General features: G+C 41.8%; 80 pseudogenes; all 80 read right to left on the reverse strand.

Annotated features, from left to right (window-relative positions):
- Positions 1 to 37: 37 nt before the first annotated feature.
- On the reverse strand, positions 38 to 156 carry LOC142709139 (5S ribosomal RNA; annotated as a pseudogene).
- A 67-nt stretch (positions 157 to 223) lies between these two features.
- On the reverse strand, positions 224 to 342 carry LOC142709179 (5S ribosomal RNA; annotated as a pseudogene).
- A 67-nt stretch (positions 343 to 409) lies between these two features.
- LOC142709206 (5S ribosomal RNA) lies at positions 410 to 528 on the reverse strand (annotated as a pseudogene).
- Positions 529 to 595: 67 nt separating this feature from the next.
- On the reverse strand, positions 596 to 714 carry LOC142709274 (5S ribosomal RNA; annotated as a pseudogene).
- Positions 715 to 781: 67 nt separating this feature from the next.
- On the reverse strand, positions 782 to 900 carry LOC142709223 (5S ribosomal RNA; annotated as a pseudogene).
- A 67-nt stretch (positions 901 to 967) lies between these two features.
- LOC142709241 (5S ribosomal RNA) lies at positions 968 to 1,086 on the reverse strand (annotated as a pseudogene).
- Positions 1,087 to 1,153: 67 nt separating this feature from the next.
- On the reverse strand, positions 1,154 to 1,272 carry LOC142709207 (5S ribosomal RNA; annotated as a pseudogene).
- A 67-nt stretch (positions 1,273 to 1,339) lies between these two features.
- Positions 1,340 to 1,458, reverse strand: LOC142709215 (5S ribosomal RNA; annotated as a pseudogene).
- Positions 1,459 to 1,525: 67 nt separating this feature from the next.
- On the reverse strand, positions 1,526 to 1,644 carry LOC142709315 (5S ribosomal RNA; annotated as a pseudogene).
- A 67-nt stretch (positions 1,645 to 1,711) lies between these two features.
- LOC142709246 (5S ribosomal RNA) lies at positions 1,712 to 1,830 on the reverse strand (annotated as a pseudogene).
- Positions 1,831 to 1,897: 67 nt separating this feature from the next.
- On the reverse strand, positions 1,898 to 2,016 carry LOC142709137 (5S ribosomal RNA; annotated as a pseudogene).
- Positions 2,017 to 2,083: 67 nt separating this feature from the next.
- On the reverse strand, positions 2,084 to 2,202 carry LOC142709354 (5S ribosomal RNA; annotated as a pseudogene).
- A 253-nt stretch (positions 2,203 to 2,455) lies between these two features.
- Positions 2,456 to 2,574, reverse strand: LOC142709149 (5S ribosomal RNA; annotated as a pseudogene).
- Positions 2,575 to 2,641: 67 nt separating this feature from the next.
- On the reverse strand, positions 2,642 to 2,760 carry LOC142709203 (5S ribosomal RNA; annotated as a pseudogene).
- Positions 2,761 to 2,827: 67 nt separating this feature from the next.
- On the reverse strand, positions 2,828 to 2,946 carry LOC142709355 (5S ribosomal RNA; annotated as a pseudogene).
- Positions 2,947 to 3,014: 68 nt separating this feature from the next.
- LOC142709347 (5S ribosomal RNA) lies at positions 3,015 to 3,131 on the reverse strand (annotated as a pseudogene).
- Positions 3,132 to 3,199: 68 nt separating this feature from the next.
- On the reverse strand, positions 3,200 to 3,318 carry LOC142709118 (5S ribosomal RNA; annotated as a pseudogene).
- Positions 3,319 to 3,572: 254 nt separating this feature from the next.
- LOC142709343 (5S ribosomal RNA) lies at positions 3,573 to 3,691 on the reverse strand (annotated as a pseudogene).
- Positions 3,692 to 3,758: 67 nt separating this feature from the next.
- LOC142709256 (5S ribosomal RNA) lies at positions 3,759 to 3,877 on the reverse strand (annotated as a pseudogene).
- A 67-nt stretch (positions 3,878 to 3,944) lies between these two features.
- On the reverse strand, positions 3,945 to 4,063 carry LOC142709248 (5S ribosomal RNA; annotated as a pseudogene).
- A 67-nt stretch (positions 4,064 to 4,130) lies between these two features.
- On the reverse strand, positions 4,131 to 4,249 carry LOC142709153 (5S ribosomal RNA; annotated as a pseudogene).
- Positions 4,250 to 4,319: 70 nt separating this feature from the next.
- On the reverse strand, positions 4,320 to 4,438 carry LOC142709083 (5S ribosomal RNA; annotated as a pseudogene).
- Positions 4,439 to 4,505: 67 nt separating this feature from the next.
- On the reverse strand, positions 4,506 to 4,624 carry LOC142709244 (5S ribosomal RNA; annotated as a pseudogene).
- A 253-nt stretch (positions 4,625 to 4,877) lies between these two features.
- Positions 4,878 to 4,996, reverse strand: LOC142709235 (5S ribosomal RNA; annotated as a pseudogene).
- Positions 4,997 to 5,063: 67 nt separating this feature from the next.
- Positions 5,064 to 5,182, reverse strand: LOC142709087 (5S ribosomal RNA; annotated as a pseudogene).
- Positions 5,183 to 5,438: 256 nt separating this feature from the next.
- Positions 5,439 to 5,557, reverse strand: LOC142709167 (5S ribosomal RNA; annotated as a pseudogene).
- Positions 5,558 to 5,996: 439 nt separating this feature from the next.
- LOC142709211 (5S ribosomal RNA) lies at positions 5,997 to 6,115 on the reverse strand (annotated as a pseudogene).
- Positions 6,116 to 6,368: 253 nt separating this feature from the next.
- Positions 6,369 to 6,487, reverse strand: LOC142709374 (5S ribosomal RNA; annotated as a pseudogene).
- A 67-nt stretch (positions 6,488 to 6,554) lies between these two features.
- Positions 6,555 to 6,673, reverse strand: LOC142709282 (5S ribosomal RNA; annotated as a pseudogene).
- A 67-nt stretch (positions 6,674 to 6,740) lies between these two features.
- Positions 6,741 to 6,859, reverse strand: LOC142709269 (5S ribosomal RNA; annotated as a pseudogene).
- A 67-nt stretch (positions 6,860 to 6,926) lies between these two features.
- On the reverse strand, positions 6,927 to 7,045 carry LOC142709257 (5S ribosomal RNA; annotated as a pseudogene).
- Positions 7,046 to 7,112: 67 nt separating this feature from the next.
- LOC142709100 (5S ribosomal RNA) lies at positions 7,113 to 7,231 on the reverse strand (annotated as a pseudogene).
- A 67-nt stretch (positions 7,232 to 7,298) lies between these two features.
- LOC142709292 (5S ribosomal RNA) lies at positions 7,299 to 7,417 on the reverse strand (annotated as a pseudogene).
- A 252-nt stretch (positions 7,418 to 7,669) lies between these two features.
- LOC142709313 (5S ribosomal RNA) lies at positions 7,670 to 7,788 on the reverse strand (annotated as a pseudogene).
- A 67-nt stretch (positions 7,789 to 7,855) lies between these two features.
- On the reverse strand, positions 7,856 to 7,974 carry LOC142709264 (5S ribosomal RNA; annotated as a pseudogene).
- A 67-nt stretch (positions 7,975 to 8,041) lies between these two features.
- LOC142709249 (5S ribosomal RNA) lies at positions 8,042 to 8,160 on the reverse strand (annotated as a pseudogene).
- Positions 8,161 to 8,227: 67 nt separating this feature from the next.
- Positions 8,228 to 8,346, reverse strand: LOC142709140 (5S ribosomal RNA; annotated as a pseudogene).
- A 67-nt stretch (positions 8,347 to 8,413) lies between these two features.
- LOC142709186 (5S ribosomal RNA) lies at positions 8,414 to 8,532 on the reverse strand (annotated as a pseudogene).
- A 67-nt stretch (positions 8,533 to 8,599) lies between these two features.
- Positions 8,600 to 8,718, reverse strand: LOC142709334 (5S ribosomal RNA; annotated as a pseudogene).
- Positions 8,719 to 8,785: 67 nt separating this feature from the next.
- LOC142709291 (5S ribosomal RNA) lies at positions 8,786 to 8,904 on the reverse strand (annotated as a pseudogene).
- Positions 8,905 to 8,971: 67 nt separating this feature from the next.
- Positions 8,972 to 9,090, reverse strand: LOC142709090 (5S ribosomal RNA; annotated as a pseudogene).
- Positions 9,091 to 9,157: 67 nt separating this feature from the next.
- On the reverse strand, positions 9,158 to 9,276 carry LOC142709115 (5S ribosomal RNA; annotated as a pseudogene).
- A 67-nt stretch (positions 9,277 to 9,343) lies between these two features.
- LOC142709201 (5S ribosomal RNA) lies at positions 9,344 to 9,462 on the reverse strand (annotated as a pseudogene).
- Positions 9,463 to 9,529: 67 nt separating this feature from the next.
- Positions 9,530 to 9,648, reverse strand: LOC142709133 (5S ribosomal RNA; annotated as a pseudogene).
- A 67-nt stretch (positions 9,649 to 9,715) lies between these two features.
- Positions 9,716 to 9,834, reverse strand: LOC142709239 (5S ribosomal RNA; annotated as a pseudogene).
- Positions 9,835 to 10,645: 811 nt separating this feature from the next.
- Positions 10,646 to 10,764, reverse strand: LOC142709142 (5S ribosomal RNA; annotated as a pseudogene).
- A 67-nt stretch (positions 10,765 to 10,831) lies between these two features.
- LOC142709130 (5S ribosomal RNA) lies at positions 10,832 to 10,950 on the reverse strand (annotated as a pseudogene).
- Positions 10,951 to 11,017: 67 nt separating this feature from the next.
- Positions 11,018 to 11,136, reverse strand: LOC142709116 (5S ribosomal RNA; annotated as a pseudogene).
- A 67-nt stretch (positions 11,137 to 11,203) lies between these two features.
- On the reverse strand, positions 11,204 to 11,322 carry LOC142709202 (5S ribosomal RNA; annotated as a pseudogene).
- A 67-nt stretch (positions 11,323 to 11,389) lies between these two features.
- LOC142709117 (5S ribosomal RNA) lies at positions 11,390 to 11,508 on the reverse strand (annotated as a pseudogene).
- A 67-nt stretch (positions 11,509 to 11,575) lies between these two features.
- On the reverse strand, positions 11,576 to 11,694 carry LOC142709240 (5S ribosomal RNA; annotated as a pseudogene).
- A 253-nt stretch (positions 11,695 to 11,947) lies between these two features.
- Positions 11,948 to 12,066, reverse strand: LOC142709322 (5S ribosomal RNA; annotated as a pseudogene).
- A 439-nt stretch (positions 12,067 to 12,505) lies between these two features.
- Positions 12,506 to 12,624, reverse strand: LOC142709144 (5S ribosomal RNA; annotated as a pseudogene).
- Positions 12,625 to 12,691: 67 nt separating this feature from the next.
- On the reverse strand, positions 12,692 to 12,810 carry LOC142709247 (5S ribosomal RNA; annotated as a pseudogene).
- A 67-nt stretch (positions 12,811 to 12,877) lies between these two features.
- LOC142709326 (5S ribosomal RNA) lies at positions 12,878 to 12,996 on the reverse strand (annotated as a pseudogene).
- A 254-nt stretch (positions 12,997 to 13,250) lies between these two features.
- Positions 13,251 to 13,369, reverse strand: LOC142709150 (5S ribosomal RNA; annotated as a pseudogene).
- Positions 13,370 to 13,436: 67 nt separating this feature from the next.
- Positions 13,437 to 13,555, reverse strand: LOC142709237 (5S ribosomal RNA; annotated as a pseudogene).
- A 67-nt stretch (positions 13,556 to 13,622) lies between these two features.
- Positions 13,623 to 13,741, reverse strand: LOC142709266 (5S ribosomal RNA; annotated as a pseudogene).
- Positions 13,742 to 13,808: 67 nt separating this feature from the next.
- On the reverse strand, positions 13,809 to 13,927 carry LOC142709191 (5S ribosomal RNA; annotated as a pseudogene).
- A 67-nt stretch (positions 13,928 to 13,994) lies between these two features.
- LOC142709218 (5S ribosomal RNA) lies at positions 13,995 to 14,113 on the reverse strand (annotated as a pseudogene).
- A 67-nt stretch (positions 14,114 to 14,180) lies between these two features.
- LOC142709091 (5S ribosomal RNA) lies at positions 14,181 to 14,299 on the reverse strand (annotated as a pseudogene).
- Positions 14,300 to 14,366: 67 nt separating this feature from the next.
- Positions 14,367 to 14,485, reverse strand: LOC142709188 (5S ribosomal RNA; annotated as a pseudogene).
- A 67-nt stretch (positions 14,486 to 14,552) lies between these two features.
- On the reverse strand, positions 14,553 to 14,671 carry LOC142709310 (5S ribosomal RNA; annotated as a pseudogene).
- A 253-nt stretch (positions 14,672 to 14,924) lies between these two features.
- LOC142709151 (5S ribosomal RNA) lies at positions 14,925 to 15,043 on the reverse strand (annotated as a pseudogene).
- Positions 15,044 to 15,109: 66 nt separating this feature from the next.
- On the reverse strand, positions 15,110 to 15,228 carry LOC142709194 (5S ribosomal RNA; annotated as a pseudogene).
- Positions 15,229 to 15,295: 67 nt separating this feature from the next.
- Positions 15,296 to 15,414, reverse strand: LOC142709120 (5S ribosomal RNA; annotated as a pseudogene).
- A 253-nt stretch (positions 15,415 to 15,667) lies between these two features.
- Positions 15,668 to 15,786, reverse strand: LOC142709389 (5S ribosomal RNA; annotated as a pseudogene).
- A 67-nt stretch (positions 15,787 to 15,853) lies between these two features.
- On the reverse strand, positions 15,854 to 15,972 carry LOC142709219 (5S ribosomal RNA; annotated as a pseudogene).
- Positions 15,973 to 16,225: 253 nt separating this feature from the next.
- Positions 16,226 to 16,344, reverse strand: LOC142709372 (5S ribosomal RNA; annotated as a pseudogene).
- Positions 16,345 to 16,598: 254 nt separating this feature from the next.
- On the reverse strand, positions 16,599 to 16,717 carry LOC142709152 (5S ribosomal RNA; annotated as a pseudogene).
- A 67-nt stretch (positions 16,718 to 16,784) lies between these two features.
- Positions 16,785 to 16,903, reverse strand: LOC142709238 (5S ribosomal RNA; annotated as a pseudogene).
- Positions 16,904 to 16,970: 67 nt separating this feature from the next.
- On the reverse strand, positions 16,971 to 17,089 carry LOC142709267 (5S ribosomal RNA; annotated as a pseudogene).
- Positions 17,090 to 17,156: 67 nt separating this feature from the next.
- Positions 17,157 to 17,275, reverse strand: LOC142709390 (5S ribosomal RNA; annotated as a pseudogene).
- A 67-nt stretch (positions 17,276 to 17,342) lies between these two features.
- LOC142709222 (5S ribosomal RNA) lies at positions 17,343 to 17,461 on the reverse strand (annotated as a pseudogene).
- A 253-nt stretch (positions 17,462 to 17,714) lies between these two features.
- Positions 17,715 to 17,833, reverse strand: LOC142709308 (5S ribosomal RNA; annotated as a pseudogene).
- A 67-nt stretch (positions 17,834 to 17,900) lies between these two features.
- Positions 17,901 to 18,019, reverse strand: LOC142709259 (5S ribosomal RNA; annotated as a pseudogene).
- Positions 18,020 to 18,089: 70 nt separating this feature from the next.
- LOC142709126 (5S ribosomal RNA) lies at positions 18,090 to 18,208 on the reverse strand (annotated as a pseudogene).
- Positions 18,209 to 18,461: 253 nt separating this feature from the next.
- LOC142709158 (5S ribosomal RNA) lies at positions 18,462 to 18,580 on the reverse strand (annotated as a pseudogene).
- A 67-nt stretch (positions 18,581 to 18,647) lies between these two features.
- On the reverse strand, positions 18,648 to 18,766 carry LOC142709271 (5S ribosomal RNA; annotated as a pseudogene).
- A 67-nt stretch (positions 18,767 to 18,833) lies between these two features.
- Positions 18,834 to 18,952, reverse strand: LOC142709283 (5S ribosomal RNA; annotated as a pseudogene).
- Positions 18,953 to 19,014: the final 62 nt, after the last annotated feature.

Here is a 19,014-nt window from a genome sequence, read left to right on the forward strand (position 1 = left end):
ATCGATTGTGAAACAAAATCTAAACGACATAATAAAAAGTAAACCGCACCACGGATTCCCAGACAGTCTCCCACACTGGTACTAGCGAGGCCTTAAGCTGTGTAACTTCTGCGATCTGACGAGAGCAGGCACATTCAGCTTAGAATGGCCATTGACATAAAATGCTTTAATCCATAGTCCTTTTTAATCGATTGTGAAACAAAATCTAAACGACATAATAAAAAGTCAACCGCACCACGGATTCCCAGACAGTCTCCCACACTGGTACTAGCGAGGCCTTAAGCTGTGTAACTTCTGTGATCTGACGAGAGCAGGCACATTCAGCTTAGAATGGCCATTGACACTAAATGCTTTAATCCATAGTCCTTTTTAATCGATTGTGAAACAAAATCTAAACGACATAATAAAAAGGCAACCGCACCACGGATTCCCAGACAGTCTCCCACACTGGTACTAGCGAGGCCTTAAGCTGTGTAACTTCTGCGATCTGACGAGAGCAGGGACATTCAGCTTAGAATGACCATTGACATTAAATGCTTTAATCCATAGTCCTTTTTAATCGATTGTGAAACAAAATCTAAACGACATAATAAAAATTAAACCGCACCACGGATTCCCAGACAGTCTCCCACACTGGTACTAGCAAGGCCTTAAGCTGTGTAACTTCTGCGTTCTGACGAGAGCAGGCACATTCAGCTTAGAATGGCCATTGACGTTAAATGCTTTAATCCATAGTCCTATTTAATCTATTGTGAAACAAAATCTAAACGACATAATAAAAAGTCAACCGCACCACGGATTCCCAGACAGTCTCCCACACTGGTACTAGCGAGGCCTTAAGCTGTGTAACTTCTGCGATCTGACGAGAGCAGGCACATTCAGCTTAGAATGGCCATTGACATTAAATGCTTTAATCCATAGTCCTTTTTAATCGATTGTGAAACAAAATCTAAACGACATAATAAAAAGTCAACCGCACCACGGATTCCCAGACAGTCTCCCACACTGGTACTAGCGAGGCCTTAAGCTGTGTAACTTCTGCGATCTGACGATAGCAGGCACATTCAGCTTAGAATGGCCATTGACACTAAATGCTTTAATCCATAGTCCTTTTTAATCGATTGTGAAACAAAATCTAAACGACATAATAAAAAGGCAACCGCACCACGGATTCCCAGACAGTCTCCCACACTGGTACTAGCGAGGCCTTAAGCTGTGTAACTTCTGCGATCTGACGAGAGCAGGGACATTCAGCTTAGAATGACCATTGACATTAAATGCTTTAATCCATAGTCCTTTTTAATCGATTGTGAAACAAAATCTAAACGACATAATAAAAATTCAACCGCACCACGGATTCCCAGACAGTCTCCCACACTGGTACTAGCGAGGCCTTAAGCTGTGTAACTTCTGCGTTCTGACGAGAGCAGGCACATTCAGCTTAGAATGGCCATTGGCGTTAAAAGTTTTAATCCATAGTCCTATTTAATCTATTGTGAAACAAAATCTAAACGACATAATAAAAAGTCAGCCGCACCACGGATTCCCAGACAGTCTCCCAGACTGGTATTAGCGAGGCCTTAAGCTGTGTAACTTCTGCGATCTGACGAGAGCAGGCACATTCAGCTTAGAATGGCCATTGACATTAAATGCTTTAATCCATAGTCCTTTTTAATCGATTGTGAAGCAAAATCTAAACGACATAATAAAAAGAAAACCGCACCACGGATTCCCAGACAGTCTCCCACACTGGTACTAGCGAGGCCTTAAGCTGTGTAACTTCTGCGATCTGACGAGAGCAGGGACATTCAGCTTAGAATGGCCATTGACATTAAATGCTTTAATCCATAGTCCTTTTTAATCGATTGTGAAACAAAATCTAAATGACATAATAAAAAGTCAACCGCACCACGGATTCCCAGACAGTCTCCCACACTGGTACTAGCGAGGCCTTAAGCTGTGTAACTTCTGCGATCTGACGAGAGCAGGCACATTCAGCTTAGAACGGCCATTGACGTTAAATGCTTTAATCCATAGTCCTATTTAATCTATTGTGAAACAAAATCTAAACGACATAATAAAAAGTCAACCGCACCACAGATTCCCAGACAGTCTCCCACACTAGTACTAGCGAGGCGTTAAGCTGTGTAACTTCTGCGATCTAACGAGAGCAGGCACATTCAGCTTAGAATGGCCATTGGCATTAAATGCTTTAATCCATAGTCCTTTTTAATCGATTGTGAAACAAAATCTAAACGACATAATAAAAAGTCAAACGCACCACGGATTCCCAGACAGTCTCTCACACTGGTACTAGCGAGGCCTTAAGCTGTGTAACTTCTGCGATCTGACGAGAGCAGGCACATTCAGCTTAGAATGGCCATTGACATTAAAAACCTTAATCCATAGTCCTATTTAATCTATTGTGAAATAAAATCTAAACAACATAATAAAAAGTCAACCGCACCACGGATTCACAGACAGTCTCCCACACTGGTACTAGCGAGGCCTTAAGCTGTGTAACTTCTGCGATCTGACGAGAGCAGGCACATTCAGCTTAGAATGGCCATTGACATTAAATGCTTTAATCCATAGTCCTTTTTAATCGATTGTGAAACAAAATCTAAACGACATAATAAAAAGTCAACCGCACCACGGATTCCCAGACAGTCTCCCACTCTGGTACTAGCGAGGCCTTAAGCTGTGTAACTTCTGCGATCTGACGAGAGCAGGCACATTCAGCTTAGAATGGCAATTGACGTTATATGCTTTCATCCATAGTCCTATTTAATCTATTGTGAAACAAAATCTAAACGACATAATAAAAAGTCAACCGCACCACAGATTCCCAGACAGTCTCCCACACTAGTACTAGCGAGGCGTTAAGCTGTGTAACTTCTGCGATCTAACGAGAGCAGGCACATTCAGCTTAGAATGGCCATTGGCATTAAATGCTTTAATCCATAGTCCTTTTTAATCGATTGTGAAACAAAATCTAAACGACATAATAAAAAGTCAAACGCACCACGGATTCCCAGACAGTCTCCCACACTGGTACTAGCGAGGCCTTAAGCTGTGTAACTTCTGCGATCTGACGAGAGCAGGCACATTCAGCTTAGAATGGCCATTGACATTAAAAGCCTTAATCCATAGTCCTATTTAATCTATTGTGAAATAAAATCTAAACAACATAATAAAAAGTCAACCGCACCACGGATTCACAGACAGTCTCCCACACTGGTACTAGCGAGGCCTTAAGCTGTGTAACTTCTGCGATCTGACGAGAGCAGGCACATTCAGCTTAGAATGGCAATTGACGTTATATGCTTTCATCCATAGTCCTATTTAATCTATTGTGAAACAAAATCTAAACGACATAATAAAAAGTCAACCGCACCACGGATTCCCAGACAGTCTCCCACACTGGTACTAGCTGAGGCGTTAAGCTGTGTAACTTTTGCGATCTAACTAGAGCAGGCACATTCAGCTTAGAATGGCCATTGACATTAAATGCTTTAATCCATAGTCCTTTTTAATCGATTGTGAAACAAAATCGAAACGACATAATAAAAATTAAACCGCACCACGGATTCCCAGACAGTCTCCCACACTGGTACTAGCGAGGCCTTAAGCTGTGTAACTTCTGCGATCTGACGAGAGCAGGCACATTCAGCTTAGAATGGCCTTTGACATTAAAAGCCTTAATCCATAGTCCTATTTAATCTATTGTGAAACAAAATCTAAACAACATAATAAAAAGGCAACCGCACCACGGATTCCCAGACAGTCTCCCACACTGGTACTAAGGAGGCCTTAAGCTGTGTAACTTCTGCGATCTGACGAGAGCAGGGACATTCAGCTTAGAATGGCCATTGACATTAAAGGCTTTAATCCATAGTCCTTTTTAATCGATTGTGAAACAAAATCTAAACGACATAATAAAAATTCAACCGCACCACGGATTCCCAGACAGTCTCCCACACTGGTACTAGCGAGGCCTTAAGCTGTGTAACTTCTGCGATCTGACGAGAGCAGGCACATTCAGCTTAGAAAGGCCATTGACATTAAATGCTTTAATCCATAGTACTTTTTAATCGATTGTGAAACAAAATCTAAACGACATAATAAAAAGTCAACCGCACCACGGATTCCCAGACAGTCTCCCACACTGGTACTAGCGAGGCCTTAAGCTGTGTAACTTCTGCGATCTGACGAGAGCAGGCACATTCAGCTTAGAAGGGCCATTGACATCAAAAAATGCTTTAATCCATAGTCCTTTTTAATCGATTGTGAAACAAAATCTAAACGACATAATAAAAAGTCAACCGCACCACGGATTCCCAGACAGTCTCCCACACTGGTACTAGCGAGGCCTTAAGCTGTGTAACTTCTGCGATCTGACGAGAGCAGGCACATTCAGCTTAGAATGACCATTGACATTAAAAGCCTTAATCCATAGTCCTATTTAATCTATTGTGAAACAAAATCTAAACAACATAATAAAAAGTCAACCGCACCACGGATTCCCAGACAGTCTCCCACACTGGTACTAGCGAGGCCTTAAGCTGTGTAACTTCTGCGATCTGACGAGAGTAGGGACATTCAGCTTAGAATGGCCATTGACATTAAAGGCTTTAATCCATAGTCCTTTTTAATCGATTGTGAAACAAAATCTAAACGACATAATAAAAATTCAACCGCACCACGGATTCCCAGACAGTCTCCCACACTGGAACTAGCAAGGCCTTAAGCTGTGTAACTTCTGCGTTCTGACCAGAGCAGGCACATTCAGCTTAGAATGGCCATTGACGTTAAATGCTTTAATCCATAGTCCTATTTAATCTATTGTGAAACAAAATCTAAACGACATAATAAAAAGTCAACCGCACCACGGATTCCCAGACAGTCTCCCACACTGGTACTAGCGAGGCCTTAAGCTGTGTAACTTCTGCGATCTGACGAGAGCAGGCACATTCAGCTTAGAATGGCCATTGACATTAAATGCTTTAATGCATAGTACTTTTTAATCGATTGTGAAACAAAATCTAAACGACATAATAAAAAGTCAACCGCACCACGGATTCCCAGACAGTCTCCCACACTGGTACTAGCGAGGCCTTAAGCTGTGTAACTTCTGCGATCTGACGAGAGCAGGTACATTCAGCTTAGAATGGCCATTGACATCAAAAAATGCTTTAATCCATAGTCCTTTTTAATCGATTGTGAAACAAAATCTAAACGACATAATAAAAAGTCAACCGCACCACGGATTCCCAGACAGTCTCCCACACTGGTACTAGCGAGGCCTTAAGCTGTGTAACTACTGCAATCTGACCAGAGCAGGGACATTCAGCTTAGAATAGCCATTGACATTAAATGCTTTAATCCATAGTCCTTTTTAATCGATTGTGAAACAAAATCTAAACGACATAATAAAAATTCAACCGCACCACGGATTCCCAGACAGTCTCCCACACTGGTACTAGCGAGGCCTTAAGCTGTGTAACTTCTGCGATCTGACGAGAGCAGGCACATTCAGCTTAGAATGGCCATTGACGTTAAATGCTTTAATCCATAGTCCTATTTAATCTATTGTGAAACAAAATCTAAACGACATAATAAATAGTCAACCGCACCACGGATTCCCAGACAGTCTCTCACACTGGTACTAGCGAGGCGTTAAGCTGTGTAACTTCTGCGATCTGACGAGAGCAGGGACATTCAGCTTAGAATGGCCATTGACATTAAATGCTTTAATCCATAGTCCTATTTAATCTATTGTGAAACAAAATCTAAACGACATAATAAAAAGTCAACCACACCACAGATTCCCAGACAGTCTCCCACACTGGTACTAGCGAGGATTTAAGCTGTGTAACTTCTGCGATCTGACGAGAGCAGGGACATTCAGCTTAGAATGGCCATTAACATTAGATGCTTTAATCCATAGTCCTTTTTAATCGATTGTGAAACAAAATCTAAACGACATAATAAAAAGTCAACCGCACCACGGATTCCCAGACAGTCTCCCAAACTGGTACTAGCGAGGCCTTAAGCTGTGTAACTTCTGTGATCTGACGAGAGCAGGCACATTCAGCTTAGAATGGCCATTGACATTAAATGCTTTAATCCATAGTCCTATTTAATCTATTGTGAAACAAAATCTAAACGACATAATAAAAAGTCAACCACACCACAGATTCCCAGACAGTCTCCCACACTGGTACTAGCGAGGATTTAAGCTGTGTAACTTCTGCGATCTGACGAGAGCAGGGACATTCAGCTTAGAATGGCCATTAACATTAGATGCTTTAATCCATAGTCCTTTTTAATCGATTGTGAAACAAAATCTAAACGACATAATAAAAAGTCAACCGCACCACGGATTCCCAGACAGTCTCCCAAACTGGTACTAGCGAGGCCTTAAGCTGTGTAACTTCTGCGATCTGACGAGAGCAGGGGCATTCAGCTTAGAATGGCCATTGACATTAAATGCTTTAATCCATAGTCCTTTTTAATCGATTGTGAAACAAAATCTAAACGACATAATAGAAATTCAACCGCACCACGGATTCCCAGACAGTCTCCCACACTGGTACTAGCGAGGCCTTAAGCTGTGTAACTTCTGCGTTCTGATGAGAGAAGGCACATTCAGCTTAGAATGGCCATTGACGTTAAATGCTTTAATCCATAGTCCTATTTAATCTATTGTGAAAAAAAATCTAAACGACATAATAAAAAGTCAACCGCACCACGGATTCCCAGACAGTCTCCCACACTGGTACTAGCGAGGCGTTAAGCTGTGTAACTTCTGCGATCTAACGAGAGCAGGCACATTCAGCTTAGAATGGCCATTGACATTAAATGCTTTAATCCATAGTCCATTTTAATCGATTGTGAAACAAAATCTAAATGACATAATAAAAATGCAATTACACCACGGATTCCCAGACAGTCTCCCACACTGGTACTAGCGAGGCCTTAAGCTGTGTAACTTCTGCGTTCGGACGAGAGCAGGCACATTCAGCTTAGAATGGCCATTGACATTAAATGCTTTAATCCATAGTCCATTTTAATCGATTGTGAAACAAAATCTAAACGACATAATAAAAAGTCAACCGCACCACGGATTCCCAGACAGTCTCCCACACTGGTACTAGCGAGGCCTTAAGCTGTGTAACTTCTGCGTTCGGACGAGAGCAGGCACATTCAGCTTAGAATGGCCATTGACGTTAAACGCTTTAATCCATAGTCCTATTTAATCTATTGTGAAACAAAATCTAAACGACATAATAAAAAGTCAACCGCACCACGGATTCCCAGACAGTCTCCCACACTGGTACTAGTGAGGCGTTAAGCTGTGTAACTTCTGCGATCTAACGAGAGCAGGCACATTCAGCTTAGAATGGCCATTGACAGTAAATGCTTTAATCCATGGTCCTTTTTAATCGATTGTGAAACAAAATCTAAACGACATAATAAAAAGTCAACCGCACCACGGATTACTAGCGAGGCCTTACACTGGTACTAGCGAGGCCTTAAGCTGTGTAACTTCTGCGATCTGACGAGAGCAGGCACATTCAGCTTAGAACGGCCATTGACATTAAAAGCCTTAATCCATAGTCCTATTTAATCTATTGTGAAACAAAATCTAAACGACATAATAAAAAGTCAACCGCACCACGGATTCCCAGACAGTCGCCCACACTGGTACTAGCGAGGCGTTAAGCTGTGTAACTTCTGCGATCTAACGAGAGCAGGGACATTCAGCTTAGAATGGCCATTGACATTAAAGGCTTTAATCCATAGTCCTTTTTAATCGATTGTGAAACAAAATCTAAACGACATAATAAAAATTCAACCGCACCACGGATTCCCAGACAGTCTCCCACACTGGTACTAGCGAGGCCTTAAGCTGTGTAACTTCTGCGTTCTGACCAGAGCAGGCACATTCAGCTTAGAATGGCCATTGACGTTAAATGCTTTAATCCATAGTCCTATTTAATCTATTGTGAAACAAAATCTAAACGACATAATAAAAAGTCAACCGCACCACGGATTCCCAGACAGTCTCCCACACTGGTACTAGCGAGGCCTTAAGCTGTGTAACTTCTGCGATCTGACGAGAGAAGGCACATTCAGCTTAGAATGGCCATTGACATTAAATGCTTTAATCCATAGTCCTTTTTAATCGATTGTGAAACAAAATCTAAACGACGTAATAAAAAGTCAACCGCACCACGGATTCCCAGACAGTCTCCCACACTGGTACTAGCAAGGCCTTAAGCTGTGTAACTTCTGCGATCTGACGAGAGCAGGGACATTCAGCTTAGAATGGCCATTGACATTAAATCCTTTAATCCATAGTCCTTTTTAATCGATTGTGAAACAAAATCTAAACGACATAATAAAAAGTCAACCGCACCACGGATTCCCAGACAGTCTCCCACACTGGTACTAGCGAGGCCTTAAGCTGTGTAACTTCTGCGATCTGACGAGAGCAGGGACATTCAGCTTAAAATGGCCATTGACATTAAATGCTTTAATCCATAGTCCTTTTTAATCGATTGTGAAACAAAATCTAAACTACATAATAAAAATTCAACCGCACCACGGATTCCCAGACAGTCTCCCACACTGGTACTAGCGAGGCCTTAAGCTGTGTAACTTCTGCGTTCTGACGAGAGAAGGGACATTCAGCTTAGAATGGCCATTGACGTTAAATCCTTTAATCCATAGTCCTTTTTAATCGATTGTGAAACAAAATCGAAACGACATAATAAAAAGTCAACCGCACCACAGATTCCCAGACAGTCTCCCACACTGGTACTAGCGAGGCCTTAAGCTGTGTAACTTCTGCGATCTGACGAGAGCAGTCACATTCAGCTTAGAATTGCCATTGACATTAAAACCCTTAATCCATAGTCCTATTTAATCTATTGTGAAACAAAATCTAACCAACATAATAAAAAGTCAACCGCACCACGGATTCCCAGACAGTCTCCCACACTGGTACTAGCGAGGCCTTAAGCTGTGTAACTTCTGCGATCTGACGAGAGCAGGGACATTCAGCTTAGAATGGCCATTGACATTAAATGCTTTAATCCATAGTCTTTTTTAATCGATTGTGAAACAAAATCTAACCAACATAATAAAAATTCAACCGCACCACGGATTCCCAGACAGTCTCCCACACTGGTACTAGCGAGGCCTTAAGCTGTGTAACTTCTGCGTTCTGACGAGAGCAGGCACATTCAGCTTAGAATGGCCATTGACATTAAATGCTTTAATCCATAGTCTTTTTTAATCTATTGTGAAACAAAATCTAACCAACATAATAAAAATTCAACCGCACCACGGATTCCCAGACAGTCTCCCACACTGGTACTAGCGAGGCCTTAAGCTGTGTAACTTCTGCGATCTGACGAGAGCAGGGACATTCAGCTTAGAATGGCCATTGACATTAAATGCTTTAATCCATAGTCTTTTTTAATCTATTGTGAAACAAAATCTAACCAACATAATAAAAATTCAACCGCACCACGGATTCCCAGACAGTCTCCCACACTGGTACTAGCGAGGCCTTAAGCTGTGTAACTTCTGCGTTCTGACGAGAGCAGGCACATTCAGCTTAGAATGGCTATTGACGTTAAATGTTTTAATCCATAGTCCTATTTAATCTATTGTGAAACAAAATCTAAACGACATAATAAAAAGTCAACCGCACCACGGATACCCAGACAGTCTCCCACACTGGTACTAGCGAGGCCTTAAGCTGTGTAACTTCTGCGATCTGACGAGAGCAGGTACATTCAGCTTAGAATGGCCATTGAGATTAAATGCTTTAATCCATAGTCCTTTTTAATCGATTGTGAAACAAAATCTAAACGACATAATAAAAAGAAAACCGCACCACGGATTCCCAGACAGTCTCCCACACTGGTACTAGCGAGGCCTTAAACTGTGCAACTTCTGCGATCTGACGAGAGCAGGGACATTCAGCTTAGAATGGCCATTGACATTAAATGCTTTAATCCATAGTCCTTTTTAATCGATTGTGAAACAAAATCTAAACGTCATAATAAAAAGTCAACCGCACCACGGATTCCCAGACAGTCTCCCACACTTGTACTAGCGAGGCCTTAAGCTGTGCAACTTCTGCGATCTGACGAGAGCAGGGACATTCAGCTTAGAATGGCCTTTGACATTAAATACTTTAATCCATAGTCCTATTTAATCTATTGTGACACAAAATCTAAACGACATAATAAAATGTCAACCGCACCACAGATTCCCAGACAGTCTCCCACACTAGTACTAGCGAGGCGTTAAGCTGTGTAATTTCTGCGATCTAACGAGAGCAGGCACATTCAGCTTAGAATGGCCATTGGCATTAAATGCTTTAATCCATAGTCCTTTTTAATCGATTGTGAAACAAAATCTAAACGACATAATAAAAAGTCAAACGCACCACGGATTCCCAGACAGTCTCCCACACTGGTACTAGGGAGGCCTTAAGCTGTGTAACTTCTGCGATCTGACGAGAGCAGGGACATTCAGCTTAGAATGGCAATTGACATTAAAGGCTTTAATCCATAGTCCTTTTTAATCGATTGTGAAACAAAATCTAAACGACATAATAAAAATTCAACCGCACCACGGATTCCCAGACAGTCTCCCACACTGGTACTAGCGAGGCCTTAAGCTGTGTAATTTCTGCGATCTGACGAGAGCAGGCACATTCAGCTTAGAATGGCCATTGACCTTAAATGCTTTAATCCATAGTCCTTTTTAATCGATTGTGAAACAAAATCTAAACGACATAATAAAAAGTCAACCGCACCACGGATTCCCAGACAGTCTCCCACACTGGTACTAGCGAGGCCTTAAGCTGTGTAACTTCTGCGATCTGACGAGAGCAGGGACAATCAGCTTAGAATGGCCATTGACATTAAATGCTTTAATCCATAGTCTTTTTTAATCGATTGTGAAACAAAATCTAACCAACATAATAAAAATTCAACCGCACCACGGATTCCCAGACAGTCTCCCACACTGGTACTAGCGAGGCCTTAAGCTGTGTAACTTCTGCGTTCTGACGAGAGCAGGCACATTCAGCTTAGAATGGCCATTGACATTAAATGCTTTAATCCATAGTCTTTTTTAATCTATTGTGAAACAAAATCTAACCAACATAATAAAAATTCAACCGCACCACGGATTCCCAGACAGTCTCCCACACTGGTACTAGCGAGGCCTTAAGCTGTGTAACTTCTGCGATCTGACGAGAGCAGGGACATTCAGCTTAGAATGGCCATTGACATTAAATGCTTTAATCCATAGTCTTTTTTAATCTATTGTGAAACAAAATCTAACCAACATAATAAAAATTCAACCGCACCACGGATTCCCAGACAGTCTCCCACACTGGTACTAGCGAGGCCTTAAGCTGTGTAACTTCTGCGTTCTGACGAGAGCAGGCACATTCAGCTTAGAATGGCCATTGACGTTAAATGTTTTAATCCATAGTCCTATTTAATCTATTGTGAAACAAAATCTAAACGACATAATAAAAAGTCAACCGCACCACGGATACCCAGACAGTCTCCCACACTGGTACTAGCGAGGCCTTAAGCTGTGTAACTTCTGCGATCTGACGAGAGCAGGTACATTCAGCTTAGAATGGCCATTGAGATTAAATGCTTTAATCCATAGTCCTTTTTAATCGATTGTGAAACAAAATCTAAACGACATAATAAAAAGAAAACCGCACCACGGATTCCCAGACAGTCTCCCACACTGGTACTAGCGAGGCCTTAAACTGTGCAACTTCTGCGATCTGACGAGAGCAGGGACATTCAGCTTAGAATGGCCATTGACATTAAATGCTTTAATCCATAGTCCTTTTTAATCGATTGTGAAACAAAATCTAAACGTCATAATAAAAAGTCAACCGCACCACGGATTCCCAGACAGTCTCCCACACTTGTACTAGCGAGGCCTTAAGCTGTGCAACTTCTGCGATCTGACGAGAGCAGGGACATTCAGCTTAGAATGGCCATTGACATTAAATACTTTAATCCATAGTCCTATTTAATCTATTGTGACACAAAATCTAAACGACATAATAAAATGTCAACCGCACCACAGATTCCCAGACAGTCTCCCACACTAGTACTAGCGAGGCGTTAAGCTGTGTAATTTCTGCGATCTAACGAGAGCAGGCACATTCAGCTTAGAATGGCCATTGGCATTAAATGCTTTAATCCATAGTCCTTTTTAATCGATTGTGAAACAAAATCTAAACGACATAATAAAAAGTCAAACGCACCACGGATTCCCAGACAGTCTCCCACACTGGTACTAGGGAGGCCTTAAGCTGTGTAACTTCTGCGATCTGACGAGAGCAGGGACATTCAGCTTAGAATGGCAATTGACATTAAAGGCTTTAATCCATAGTCCTTTTTAATCGATTGTGAAACAAAATCTAAACGACATAATAAAAATTCAACCGCACCACGGATTCCCAGACAGTCTCCCACACTGGTACTAGCGAGGCCTTAAGCTGTGTAATTTCTGCGATCTGACGAGAGCAGGCACATTCAGCTTAGAATGGCCATTGACCTTAAATGCTTTAATCCATAGTCCTTTTTAATCGATTGTGAAACAAAATCTAAACGACATAATAAAAAGTCAACCGCACCACGGATTCCCAGACAGTCTCCCACACTGGTACTAGCGAGGCCTTAAGCTGTGTAACTTCTGCGATCTGACGAGAGCAGGCACATTCAGCTTAGAATGGCCATTGACATTAAATGCTTTAATCCATAGTCCTTTTTAATCGATTGTGAAACAAAATCTAAACGACATAATAAAAAGTCAACCGCACCACGGATTCCCAGACAGTCTCCCACTCTGGTACTAGCGAGGCCTTAAGCTGTGTAACTTCTGCGATCTGACGAGAGCAGGCACATTCAGCTTAGAATGGCAATTGACGTTATATGCTTTCATCCATAGTCCTATTTAATCTATTGTGAAACAAAATCTAAACGACATAATGAAAAGTCAACCGCACCACGGATTCCCAGACAGTCTCCCACACTGGTACTAGCGAGGCGTTAAGCTGTGTAACTTCTGCGATCTAACTAGAGCAGGCACATTCAGCTTAGAATGGCCATTGACATCAAAATGCTTTAATCCATAGTCCTTTTTAATCGATTGTGAAACAAAATCTAAACGACATAATAAAAAGTCAACCACACCACGGATTCCCAGACAGTCTCCCACACTGGTACTAGCGAGGCCTTAAGCTGTGTAACTTCTGCGATCTGACGAGAGCAGGGACATTCAGCTTAGAATGGCCATTGACATTAAAAGCCTTAATCCATAGTCCTATTTAATCTATTGTGAAACAAAATCTAAACAACATAATAAAAAGTCAACCGCGCCACGGATTCCCAGACAGTCTCCCACACTGGTACTAGGGAGGCCTTAAGCTGTGTAACTTCTGCGATCTGACGAGAGCAGGGACATTCAGCTTAGAATGGCAATTGACATTAAAGGCTTTAATCCATAGTCCTTTTTAATCGATTGTGAAACAAAATCTAAACGACATAATAAAAATTCAACCGCACCACGGATTCCCAGACAGTCTCCCACACTGGTACTAGCGAGGCCTTAAGCTGTGTAACCTCTGCGATCTGACGAGAGCAGGCACATTCAGCTTAGAATGGCCATTGACCTTAAATGCTTTAATCCATAGTCCTTTTTAATCGATTGTGAAACAAAATCTAAACGACATAATAAAAAGTCAACCGCACCACGGATTCCCAGACAGTCTCCCACACTGGTACTAGCGAGGCCTTAAGCTGTGTAATTTCTACGATCTGACGAGAGCAGGGACATTCAGCTTAGAATGGCCATTGACATTAAATGCTTTAATCCATAGTCCTTTTTAATCGATTGTGAAACAAAATCTAAACGACATAATAAAAATTCTACCGCACCACGGATTCCCAGACAGTCTCCCACACTGGTACTAGCGAGGCCTTAAGCTGTGTAACTTCTGCGATCTGACGAGAGCAGGCACATTCAGCTTAGAATGGCCATTGACATTAAATGCTTTAATCCATAGTCCTTTTTAATCGATTGTGAAACAAAATCTAAACGACGTAATAAAAAGTCAACCGCACCACGGATTCCCAGACAGTCTCCCACACTGGTACTAGCGAGGCCTTAAGCTGTGTAACTTCTGCGATCTGACGAGAGCAGGGACATTCAGCTTAGAATGGCCATTGACATTAAATGCTTTAATCCATAGTCCTTTTTAATCGATTGTGAAACAAAATCTAAACGACATAATAAAAAGTCAACCGCACCACGGATTCCCAGACAGTCTCCCACACTGGTACTAGCGAGGCCTTAAGCTGTGTAACTTCTGCGATCTGACGAGAGCAGGGACATTCAGCTTAAAATGGCCATTGACATTAAATGCTTTAATCCATAGTCCTTTTTAATCGATTGTGAAACAAAATCTAAACTACATAATAAAAATTCAACCGCACCACGGATTCCCAGACAGTCTCCCACACTGGTACTAGCGAGGCCTTAAGCTGTGTAACTTCTGCGTTCTGACGAGAGAAGGCACATTCAGCTTAGAATGGCCATTGACGATAAATCCTTTAATCCATAGTCCTTTTTAATCGATTGTGAAACAAAATCGAAACGACATAATAAAAAGTCAACCGCACCACAGATTCCCAGACAGTCTCTCACACTGGTACTAGCGAGGCCTTAAGCTGTGTAACTTCTGCGATCTGACGAGAGCAGTCACATTCAGCTTAGAATTGCCATTGACATTAAAACCCTTAATCCATAGTCCTATTTAATCTATTGTGAAACAAAATCTAACCAACATAATAAAAAGTCAACCACACCACGGATTCCCAGACAGTCTCCCACACTGGTACTAGCGAGGCCTTAAGCTGTGTAACTTCTGCGATCTGACGAGAGCAGGGACATTCAGCTTAGAATGGCCATTGACTTTAAATGCTTTAATCCATAGTCTTTTTTAATCGATTGTGAAACAAATCTAAACGACATAATAAAAATTCAACCACACCACGGATTCCCAGACAGTCTCCCACACTGGTACTAGCGAGGCCTTAAGCTGTGTAACTTCTGCGTTCTGACGAGAGCAGGCACATTCAGCTTAGAATGGCCATTGACGTTAAATGTTTTAATCCATAGTCCTATTTAATCTATTGTGAAACAAAATCTAAACGACATAATAAAAAGTCAACCGCACCACGGATACCCAGACAGTCTCCCACACTGGTACTAGCGAGGCCTTAAGCTGTGTAACTTCTGCGATCTGACGAGAGCAGGTACATTCAGCTTAGAATGGCCATTGACATTAAATGCTTTAATCCATAGTCCTTTTTAATCGATTGTGAAACAAAATCTAAACGACATAATAAAAAGAAAACCGCACCACGGATTCCCAGACAGTCTCCCACACTGGTACTAGCGAGGCCTTAAACTGTGCAACTTCTGCGATCTGACGAGAGCAGGGACATTCAGCTTAGAATGGCCATTGACCTTAAATGCTTTAATCCATAGTCCTTTTTAATCGATTGTGAAACAAAATCTAAACGACATAATAAAAAGTCAACCGCACCACGGATTCCCAGACAGTCTCCCACACTGGTACTAGCGAGGCCTTAAGCTGTGTAATTTCTGCGATCTGACGAGAGCAGGGACATTCAGCTTAGAATGGCCATTGACATTAAATGCTTTAATCCATAGTCCTTTTTAATCGATTGTGAAACAAAATCTAAACGACATAATAAAAATTCTACCGCACCACGGATTCCCAGACAGTCTCCCACACTGGTACTAGCGAGGCCTTAAGCTGTGTAACTTCTGCGATCTGACGAGAGCAGGCACATTCAGCTTAGAATGGCCATTGACGTTATATGCTTTAATCCATAGTCCTATTTAATCTATTGTGAAACAAAATCTAAACGACATAACAAAAATCCAACCGCACCACGGATTCCCAGACAGTCTCCCACACTGGTACTAGCGAGGCGTTAAGCTGTGTAACTTCTGCGAACTAACGAGAGCAGGCACATGCAGCTTAGAATGGCCATTGACATTAAATGCTTTAATCCATAGTCCTTTTTAATCGATTGTGAAACAAAATCTAAACGACATAATAAAAAGTCAACCGCACCACGGATTCCCAGACAGTCTCCCACTCTGGTACTAGCGAGGCCTTAAGCTGTGTAACTTCTGCGATCTGACGAGAGCAGGCACATTCAGCTTAGAATGGCAATTGACGTTATATGCTTTCATCCATAGTCCTATTTAATCTATTGTGAAACAAAATCTAAACGACATAATAAAAAGTCAACCGCACCACGGATTCCCAGACAGTCTCCCACACTGGTACTAGCGAGGCGTTAAGCTGTGTAACTTCTGCGATCTAACTAGAGCAGGCACATTCAGCTTAGAATGGCCATTGACATCAAAATGCTTTAATCCATAGTCCTTTTTAATCGATTGTGAAACAAAATCTAAACGACATAATAAAAAGTCAACCACACCACGGATTCCCAGACAGTCTCCCACACTGGTACTAGCGAGGCCTTAAGCTGTGTAACTTCTGCGATCTGACGAGAGCAGGGACATTCAGCTTAGAATGGCCATTGACATTAAAAGCCTTAATCCATAGTCCTATTTAATCTATTGTGAAACAAAATCTAAACAACATAATAAAAAGTCAACCGCGCCACGGATTCCCAGACAGTCTCCCACACTGGTACTAGGGAGGCCTTAAGCTGTGTAACTTCTGCGATCTGACGAGAGCAGGGACATTCAGCTTAGAATGGCAATTGACATTAAAGGCTTTAATCCATAGTCCTTTTTAATCGATTGTGAAACAAAATCTAAACGACATAATAAAAATTCAACCGCACCACGGATTCCCAGACAGTCTCCCACACTGGTACTAGCGAGGCCTTAAGCTGTGTAACCTCTGCGATCTGACGAGAGCAGGCACATTCAGCTTAGAATGGCCATTGACCTTAAATGCTTTAATCCATAGTCCTTTTTAATCGATTGTGAAACAAAATCTAAACGACATAATAAAAAGTCAACCGCACCACGGATTCCCAGACAGTCTCCCACACTGGTACTAGCGAGGCCTTAAGCTGTGTAATTTCTGCGATCTGACGAGAGCAGGGACATTCAGCTTAGAATGGCCATTGACATTAAATGCTTTAATCCATAGTCCTTTTTAATCGATTGTGAAACAAAATCTAAACGACATAATAAAAATTCTACCGCACCACGGATTCCCAGACAGTCTCCCACACTGGTACTAGCGAGGCCTTAAGCTGTGTAACTTCTGCGATCTGACGAGAGCAGGCACATTCAGCTTAGAATGGCCATTGACGTTATATGCTTTAATCCATAGTCCTATTTAATCTATTGTGAAACAAAATCTAAACGACATAACAAAAATCCAACCGCACCACGGATTCCCAGACAGTCTCCCACACTGGTACTAGCGAGGCGTTAAGCTGTGTAACTTCTGCGAACTAACGAGAGCAGGCACATTCAGCTTAGAATGGCCATTGACATTAAATGCTTTAATCCATAGTCCTTTTTAATCGATTGTGAAACAAAATCTAAACGACATAATAAAAAGTCAACCGCACCACGGATTCCCAGCCAGTCTCCCACACTGGTACTAGCGAGGCCTTAAGCTGTGTAACTTCTGCATTCTGACCAGAGCAGGCACATTCAGCTTAGAATGGCCATTGACGTTAAATGCTTTAATCCATAGTCCTATTTAATCTATTGTGAAACAAAATCTAAACGACATAATAAAAAGTCAACCGCACCACGGATTCCCAGACAGTCTCCCACACTGGTACTAGCGAGGCCTTAAGCTGTGTAACTTCTGCGATCTGACGAGAGCAGGCACATTCAGCTTAGAATGGCCATTGACATCAAAAAATGTTTTAATTCATAGTCCTGTTTAATCGATTGTGAAACAAAATCTAAACGACATAATAAAAAGGCAACCGCACCACGGATTCCCAGACAGTCTCCCACACTGGTACTAGCGAGGCCTTAAGCTGTGTAACTTCTGCGATCTGACGAGAGCAGGCACATTCAGCTTAGAATGGCCATTGACGTTAAATGCTTTAATCCATAGTCCTATTTAATCTATTGTGAAACAAAATCTAAACGACATAATAAAAAGTCAAACGCACCACGGATTCCAAGACAGTCTCCCACACTAGTACTAGCGAGGCGTTAAGATGTGTAACTTCTGCGATCTAACGAGAGCAGGCACATTCAGCTTAGAATGGCCTTTGGCATTAAATGCTTTAATCCATAGTCCTTTTTAATCGATTGTGAAACAAAATCTAAACGACATAATAAAAAGTCAACCGCACCACCGATTCCCAGACAGTCTCCCACACTGGTACTAGCGAGGCCTTAAGCTGTGTAACTTCTGCGATCTGACGAGAGCAGGCACATTCAGCTTAGAATGGCCATTGACATTAAAAGCCTTAATCCATAGTCCTATTTAATCTATTGTGAAATAAAATCTAAACAACATAATAAAAAGTCAACCGCACCACGGATTCCCAGACAGTCTCCCACACTGGTACTAGCGAGGCCTTAAGCTGTGTAACTTCTGCGATCTGACGAGAGCAGGCACATTCAGCTTAGAATGGCCATTGACATTAAATGCTTTAATCCATAGTCCTTTTTAATCGATTGTGAAACAAAATCTAAACGACATAATAAAAAGTCAACCGCACCACGGATTCCCAGACAGTCTCCCACACTGGTACTAGCGAGGCCTTAAGCTGTGTAACTTCTGCGATCTGACGAGAGCAGGCACATTCAGCTTAGAATGGCCATTGACACTAAATGCTTTAATCCATAGTCCTTTTTAATCGATTGTGAAACAAAATCTAAACGACATAA

This window comes from Rhinoderma darwinii, unplaced genomic scaffold, assembly GCF_050947455.1.
Source record: "Rhinoderma darwinii isolate aRhiDar2 unplaced genomic scaffold, aRhiDar2.hap1 Scaffold_4066, whole genome shotgun sequence".
In the NCBI taxonomy this organism is placed as follows: Eukaryota; Metazoa; Chordata; class Amphibia; order Anura; family Rhinodermatidae; genus Rhinoderma; species Rhinoderma darwinii.